The 8,308-nt window shown below is 45.1% G+C and overlaps 1 pseudogene; it reads left to right on the top strand.

Annotated features, from left to right (window-relative positions):
- The first annotated feature begins 1,893 nt into the window (after positions 1-1,893).
- Positions 1,894-8,308, top strand: part of LOC107124782 — a 74,003-nt pseudogene continuing 67,588 nt past the window's right edge.

The following is an 8,308-nucleotide window of genomic DNA, read 5'->3' as shown; positions in this document are numbered from 1 at the left end:
AGTTTGCTTTAAAAGTTTGGTTCCATCTGCTTGCAGCCTGCTCTTGTTTAGGAATGCTGTCTTTCAGTCTCCTTAGTTTCACACAGCCATGCTGGGGAGAGCGAACATCCCTGCACCTGCAAGTTAACATGTTCCCTCTCTGGACTTGGTGTCCCTCGTGAACATTCCAGAGTAGTTAAGTCCTGCAGGAAGGGACTGGTGCTGTGAAACTGCAGGTCACGGCACCTGTTCTTCTGACATGACCAGAGACCAATCAGAGACCAATGAAATTGTCCTTTCCTTGATTCGCCTTCTTGTATCTAGAAGACAACTCACCACTTACCTGTCTAGCCCCAACCTAGCCATGGTAATCCACGCAACGGTCACCTCTAGACTTGATTACTGTAACTTGGACTACGCTGGGCTGCCCTTGAGGCTGATCTGGAAGTTACAGATTGTCCAGAATCCAGCGGCTCAGGTCCTTACAGGGACACCAGTAAATGCACTTACGCAACCTGTGCTTCACCAGCTGCACTGGCTCCAAGTTGAGTACTGGGTCAGGTTCAAGGTTTTGGTCTTCACCTTTAAGGCCCTGAACAGTCAGGGACCAAAGTACCAACAGGACAACCTATGCTGGTATGTCCCCCGGAGAGCATTACGCTCAAGTGACCAACACCTTTTGGAAGTCATAGAATGTTAGAGTTGGAAGGGACCTTGCAGGTCATCTAGTCCAACCCCCTGCACTCTGCAGGAGCATAGCTGAAAGATAGCCCTACATACCTACAACAAACCCGAAAGATGGTCGTCCAGCCTCCGCTTTAAAACGTCCAGTGAAGGAGCATCCACCACCTCCCGAGGCAGACTGTTCCACTGCTCAACCACTCTTACAGATAGGAAGTTTCTCCTGATATTTAGCTGGTAACGATTCCCTTGTAATCTCCACCCATTAGATCTAGTCTTGCAATCCGGAGCAAGAGAGAATAGATCAGTTCCATCTTCTACATGACAGCCCTTCAAATACTTGAAGACTGCAATCATGTCCCCTCTAAGCCTTCTCTTTCCCAGGCTAAACAGACCCAACTCTTTCAGCCTTTCCTCATAAGACTTGGATTCCAGCCCTCTCACCATCCCGGTTGCCCTCTTCTGGACACGCTCGAGCTTGTCAACATCGTTCCTAAAATGTGGTGCCCAAAACTTGACACTGGACTCCAGGTGAGGCCTGACCATAGCAGAATAAAGCGGGACTCCCACCTCCCTTGATCTGGACACCATGCTTCTGTTCATGCCCCCAAAGATTGTCCCTGGCCCAGAAAGTGTCCGGCTGTCCTCAACCAGAGCTAGGGCCTTTTTAGCCTTGGCTCCAACTTGGTGGAACTCTTTGCTGGTTAACATCCAGGCACTGTGGGATTTGCTACAAATTAGGAGGCCCTGCAGAGCACAGATGTTCTGCAAAGCGTGCAATTGAGAACAGCGACTGTTTCTTAACAGGTTGATAGTTCTTAAGAACCATTTGATTCACAATCTGCTTTCACCCCTCTTCCCCCATTCCTAATGTAAATAGGGGGCCAGAATTGTTTGATGGCGCCATACAGTTATTGGGCTCTAGAACTGTATCTTAAACTATTTAATAGATTTCATGTGTTTAATACGACTTTGATGTGAACCACACTGAGGTCACTCAGCAGGAGGGCAGTAAACAAACCAAATAAATATTCTCTCTTTATTACAGCAGAGAACAATCAGCGGAATGAGAAGAGTGAGGAACTTCATCCGCAATTGCCAGATAAACTTAATAATGAAGATTTAAAAGGAAAGGTCAGGAATCGAAACAGACCTATGGGAAATAAAGGCGGCCCTTTGGTTGGAAAGAGAGGTGGAAGACAGCGTAATGTACAGTTTCCAAAGCACAATGTAATGAATACAAGTAAATCTGTTCAGTACAGAAAGTACATCAAATATAAGTCACAGCTTCTAGTGAACCTAAGAATACAAAGAGGAGAGAAACCTTTTGAAAACTCAGAGTGTGGAAAGAGATATAGTACAAGTGGCAATCTTCTAAAGCATCAAACAACGCACACAGCGGAGAAACGTTTTGAATGCTCAGAGTGTGGAAAGAGATTCACTCGGAGTGGCTCTCTTCAAGCCCATCAGAGAGGCCACAGAGGGGAGAAACCTTTTGAATGCTCAGAGTGTGGGAAGAGATTCAGTAAGAATGTCAGTCTTCAAAGGCACCGAAGAACGCACACAGGGGAGAAACCTTTTGAATGCTCAGAGTGTGGAAAAAGATTCACTCGGAGTGGCTCTCTTCAAGCGCATCAGAGAGGCCACAGAGGGGAGAAACCTTTTGAATGCTCAGAGTGTGGAAAGAGATTCACTCTGAGTCGCTCTTTTCAAGCGCATCAGAGAATCCACACAGGGGAGAAACCTTTTGAATGCTCAGAGTGTGGGAAGAGATTTAGACTCCATGCCAGTCTTCAATATCATCTAAGAACCCACAAGGGGGAGAAACCTTTCGAATGCTCAGAATGTGGGCAAAGATTCAGTCACAACGTCGGTCTACAATATCATCAAAGAACCCACACAGGGGAGAAACCTTTTGAATGCTCAGAGTGTGGAAAGAGATTCAGTAGCAGTGGCGGTCTTCAATATCATCAAAGAACCCACACAGGGGAGAAACCTTTTGACTGCTCAGAATGTGGGAAGAGATTCAGTGGGAGTGCCCATCTTCAGCTGCATCAGAGAATGCACACTGGGGAGAAACCTTTTGAATGCTCAGAGTGTGGAAAGAAATTCAGTCGCATTGGCGGGCTTCAATATCATCAAAGAACCCACACAGGGGAGAAACCTTTTCAGTGTTCAGAGTGTGGAAAGAGATTCAGTGAGAGTAGGGGTTTTAAGCTGCATCAAAGAACGCACACTGGGGAGAAACCTTTTGAATGTTCAGAGTGTGGAAAGAGATTCAGTATGCGTAGCAGTCTTCTGTGCCATCAAAGAACCCACACAGGGGAGAAACCTTTTGAATGCTCAGAGTGTGGAAAGAGATTCAGTGAGAGTAGCACTCTTCAGCGGCATCAAAGAACCCACACAGGGGAGAAACCTTTTGAATGCTCAGAGTGTGGGAAGAGATTCAGTCAGATTGGCAGTCTTCAGCGGCATCAAAGAACCCACACAGGGGAGAAACCTTTTGAATGCTCAGAGTGTGGAAAGAGATTCAGTAGGAGCGGCGATCTTCAAAAGCATCAAAGAACCCACACGGGGGAGAAACCTTTTGAATGCTCAGAGTGTACAAAGAGATTCAGTGACAGTAGCACTTTTCAGCGGCATCAAAGAACCCACACGGGGGAGAAAACTTTCCAGTGCTTAGACTGTGGAAAGAAATTCGGTGAGAGTAGCACTCTTCAGTGTCATCAAAGAACACACACAGGGGAGAAACCTTTTGAATGCTCAGAGTGCGGAAAGAGATTCAGTAGGAGTGGTGATCTTCAATATCATCAAAGGACCCACACAGGGGAGAAACCTTTTGAATGCTCAGACTGCGGAAAGAGAGTCAGTACGAGCAGCAAACTTCAAAGGCATCAAAGAACACACACTGGGGAGAAACCATTTGAATGCTTAGAGTGTGGAAAGAAATTCGGTGAGAGTAGCACTCTTCAGTGTCATCAAAGAACACACACAGGGGAAAAACTGTTTGAGTGCTCAGAGTCTGGAAGGAGAGTCAGTGAGAGTAGCAGTCTTCAGAGGCATCAAAGAACCCACACAGGGGAGAAACCTTATGAATGCTCAGAGTGCGGAAAGAGATTCAGTTCTTGTGGCGGTCTTCATTCTCATCAGAGAACCCACACAGGGGAGAAACCTTATGAATGCTCAGAGTGCGGAAAGAGATTCAGTTCTTGTGGCGGTCTTCATTCTCATCAGAGAACCCACACAGGGGAGAAACCTTATGAATGCTCAGAGTGCGGAAAGAGATTCAGTTCTTGTGGCGGTCTTCATTCTCATCAGAGAACCCACACAGGGGAGAAACCTTATGAATGCTCAGAGTGCGGAAAGAGATTCAGTTCTTGTGGCGGTCTTCATTCTCATCAGAGAACCCACACAGGGGAGAAACCTTATGAATGCTCAGAGTGCGGAAAGAGATTCAGTTCTTGTGGCGGTCTTCATTCTCATCAGAGAACCCACACAGGGGAGAAACCTTTTGAATGCTCAGACTGCGGAAAGAGAGTCAGTACAAGCAGTGATCTTCAGAGACATGAAAGAACACACACAGGGGAAAAACTGTTTGAGTGCTCAGAGTCTGGAAGGAGAGTCAGTGAGAGTAGCAGTCTTCAACAGCATCGAGGAACCCAGTTAGGGAACAAATCTTTTGAATGCTGAGGGTGCTGAATGGGATTTAGAATGAGTAGTAATCTTCAACGGTGTCAAAAACCCCACACATGTGAGAAAGCTTTTGAATCCTCAGCGTGTGGATAGAGATTCAGTTGGAGTGGCAGTCTTCAATGTCATCTCGGAACCCACAGATACAAACCTTTTGAATGCTCAGAGTGTGGGAAAAGATTCAGTCGGAGTGGGAGTCTTCAGCAGCATCAAAGACACCCACTTGGGGAGAAACCTTTTGAATGCTCAGAACATGGATAGAGATTGAGTTGGAGTAGCACTTTTCATAAACATGTAAGAGCCCTCCGAAGGAGAAACCAGGCAACCGCTTAGACCTTGAAAAAGCACTTCTCTTATTTCACTGCTAAAAGACAACCACAGACCACATAAAGCATCAAAACAATATAAACTTTTGTCAAAAGCATTAATCTACATAGAAATTTTACCCTAACTTGGAAGGAACATGTCTTTCACTTTTTCCATAAATGCTTGTAATGTCGCCAGCTTAGCTAAATATCTGTTCTAAGAGAGTATGTTTAGACTAGATCAGAGAATCCAATTTGCTGAGTTTTTCTTTAAGCCTTCTTCCACTCATAGACTTCCAAAATCCAATTTTATTTCAGTATACTCCAAATGGGTAGTATTCAATTCATTATAAAGTCACACCGAATTCTTTAGTAACTTTAAATCCTCTTCCAATTTAGAACCAAGTTTAGATCTCAAAGGGGACAACACAGTCAAATTTCTTCTGTTACTTCTGGTTCTGTTTTAAATATGACTTTGTGTAGCTTGAGAGCCACTTCTAAATCGAGGGGGAATCGCTAAGAAGTAGTTCCCTAACCCCCCCTTTACCTTTGTAAATTTTCTGCCATCCAGTTCAGATCTTCAAGTGTATTTCAACAGATTTTCATCAAAAGAGAAACACTGACTTGCAGAGAGTTTTCTTATAGTGTAGAGAGTCATTTAATGTGGAAAATCATTTAATTTTGATTCTTGAGTAGTCTGGCACTCACAACTTAAAGGCAATATGACAATTGCTTCAGCTGTGGCTCAGGACAGAGAATTTTAATCATTCCTGCCACACCGATCAAGTTCGCTGTTGTGTCCTCTGCTTTAGGCCCCCCCCCTCTCGAGGGCCCCTAAGAACCTGGTTGCCCCAGACTCTCCCAAGCTGTGGAATTTGGGTGGTTGCTGGAGCGGAGCTCCGCAGCTCGCCCCAGTATTGTTGCACTGAAACTGGAAGCTCAGGTGCCTTTACAGCTCTTAGCCAGCGGCTTGTTGCAAGTGAGGTGCCTGTGCAGCGCTAAGTTGGTGAGGAAGAAGCCTTCTCCAGGAAATAAGGCTCTGTACTATGGAGGCTTAGAGAAAGGGGAGAATGGGGGGGGGTAGTAGTGCCCTTTGGCTGACAGAAAAGGAAACCCGCTGTTCTAGCGACGTGTGTAGACTGATGTACTGCTGTGGAGAACTCCCTTCCCTCCTCTTGCCTCTGTTGCAGTATTAGGCCTGGACTGACCCTCAATCCTTGGCTAAAACTCTGCAAAAACTCTGGTACACCTATGGAATTGTAGAGGAGGCCTAATGAACAAAATCTATTGATTATTGCTTGTATTTCAGAGGTCTTTGGGAAAGGACATTGGGATTTCCTGGAACAGTTGGCAAACCAGTTAATACGAAGCAGAATTGTTAAAAAAAAACAGCTGTCTTATTTCCTATTTAATGGTCAAAGTAGGAATTTCTTAATGAACAGGTGTCCCAGCATTAAAAAAATAACTTAGTACACTATTAATGAGGATGGAACAATCCGTCACACTAACAATCTGTCAAAAGTTGAACATTTATGTTTAGGCTTTCTGCTTCATAAGAACAGTTCCAGAAGCTCATTACTATTTATGAATTTTAGTGTTTTTAATACGGTAGATCAAGCTAACCTTTTCTTCTTTAAGTTTAAAATTCTTTAACTGTCAAACTTGACCCTCATTTGCCATGCATTGTATTTACTGACTGTCTTCTGTATCTCTAGATGCTTTGTCTTTTTCTGCTGATCAATGGCGGGGGGATGTGAGTGTGGGTGGGCAGGGGAATGTCTGGAACTACTTTACTTAGAGTTATGCCAGCTTGTAACTGCATTCATGTGGGGCCTCCCCATGGTGGGAAGTACGTATGCTTGACCTTGAGTACCAAACACTGATAATGTAACTGTAGGCTTGCAGGTGCTGGAGGAGGGCTGCTGGAGCACTGTAGATTTTGGTGGGCTGGATGTGAGGGTGTGATTGGACTAGGCACTGGGGGGGGCGATAGTTTGAATTATGTATAACGGGAACTGCTGCCAATGGAGCCAATTCTCACACAGAATTGTCTAAGCTTGAAACCTCTTTCTCTCGCAACAAATCACTGCCAAGTGAGTGTTGTTAGAGTGAGTTCTGTTGAAGACCTGACATTAGCATACTAATATTGAGTTATTGGAAACCTTATTCTGGTAAGTAAGCAATATATATGTGCCTTTTCAGCAGCTCTCATTATTTTAAGGTAAATAGACTGTTTCTATAGAAAGACATAGCTAAAGATGCTTCTGACAGCTAATGACCAGGTGTGTAGATATCTCAAAGTCCAGCCAGAAACAGAAGATATTAATCACAAATCTTTTGACAATTCAAACGGACAATTAAAAGTGCAGAACTTGTATATACTATATACAAGGAGGACCCCTACTGGCTAAAGCAAAATGGTATCTTTTTTGCAAAACCAGAACATTTAATTTAGATTTAATATCTTCTAAAAATTCAATTAAAAATCCCCCGATGGGTTAAAATAAAGGAAAATGCATGTAAGGAGTTTACGTTTTTTGGAATGTCATTATCCTATATTTTTCATATTTTATTCATGTTTTATACATCTTTAGTGGGAATAGCCTGTAGACATGTTATTAAAGTGCTTTTTATATACATATATGCATGTATTGATAAAAGGAACAATATTATAATGGGGAAAGTTAAATCCTGTACTCAGTGAGAACTCAGCCTGTAAGTTCATTCAGAGGTGAGAAAGTCTGGAAGAACAGCCAGTAAGATGCATATGTTATTTTTAACAAGACAGGCACCTGCATCATCAAAGATCTGTACAGGTGAAATGTGGAGAGTAACATCTTGTTTGTCAAATGTAAGATTAATGAATGTTGCAAACAATGAAAACCAAACTGAGCAAAGTGTAAATGATGTTAGCAGTAATGTAAGATTGGGAGGAGCAACAAAATTATACAAGACAGATCCCTGCTGTTACTCACTGGACATCTGGGCTGAAGTGTTGGCTGTATGATGTCCCATTTATTCGAATAAACTCTTTTCTTTTACTCTCCTTGCTGCCTGGACTGTATCTCACTGTTTGGCTAGCCACACAACTCAAAGAAACTTAGCGCCCTGTGCCTCCAGGCAGGGGAGGCCATGCGCTCCAAGTTGTGAACCCCTGGCTTCGCATGCAGGCACCCGCGTGGTCCTCTCCCAGCTTCTCCTTTTAGTGGGGGGGGGAGAAGCGGGGTAGCGCGTAGGGGTCATGTACGAATTGCAGCGCTCATAGGGCTGTGGCGAATCAGTGATGGGGACCAATGGGCACTCTGTGCATAAGTTGGGGTGGGCAGGAGTGCCCTATGGACGGGCGCACAACGGCATAGAGCAGCATGCGTGCTGCCGGCTCCGCCGCCCCAAGATGAGTTTTAGTAGCAGCAGATTTGGGCAGGGTGGGGCTTTTGGCGGGGGGAGGGTGGCAGGGCAGTTGGTACCCTGTTCGAAGCTCCGCCCTAGGCCAGAGACTAGCTGGTCTAGTGAGAGAGCTGGCCCTACTGGTGGTGCGGAGGGTGGTGGTGGGGGCTTAATCAGGTGGGGGGTGGGAGAGGTGCGGGTGTCCTGGCTGGTGTGGAGGGCCATGGCAGAGGCTTGTCTGTGGGGGGGGGGGGGGGGGAGCGGGG

This window comes from Gekko japonicus, unplaced genomic scaffold, assembly GCF_001447785.1.
Source record: "Gekko japonicus isolate JY-2015 unplaced genomic scaffold, Gekko_japonicus_V1.1 scaffold2678, whole genome shotgun sequence".
NCBI lineage: Eukaryota > Metazoa > Chordata > Lepidosauria > Squamata > Gekkonidae > Gekko > Gekko japonicus.
The sequence above is the reverse complement of the archived record's forward strand: the minus strand, read 5'-3'. Positions and strand labels throughout refer to the sequence as shown.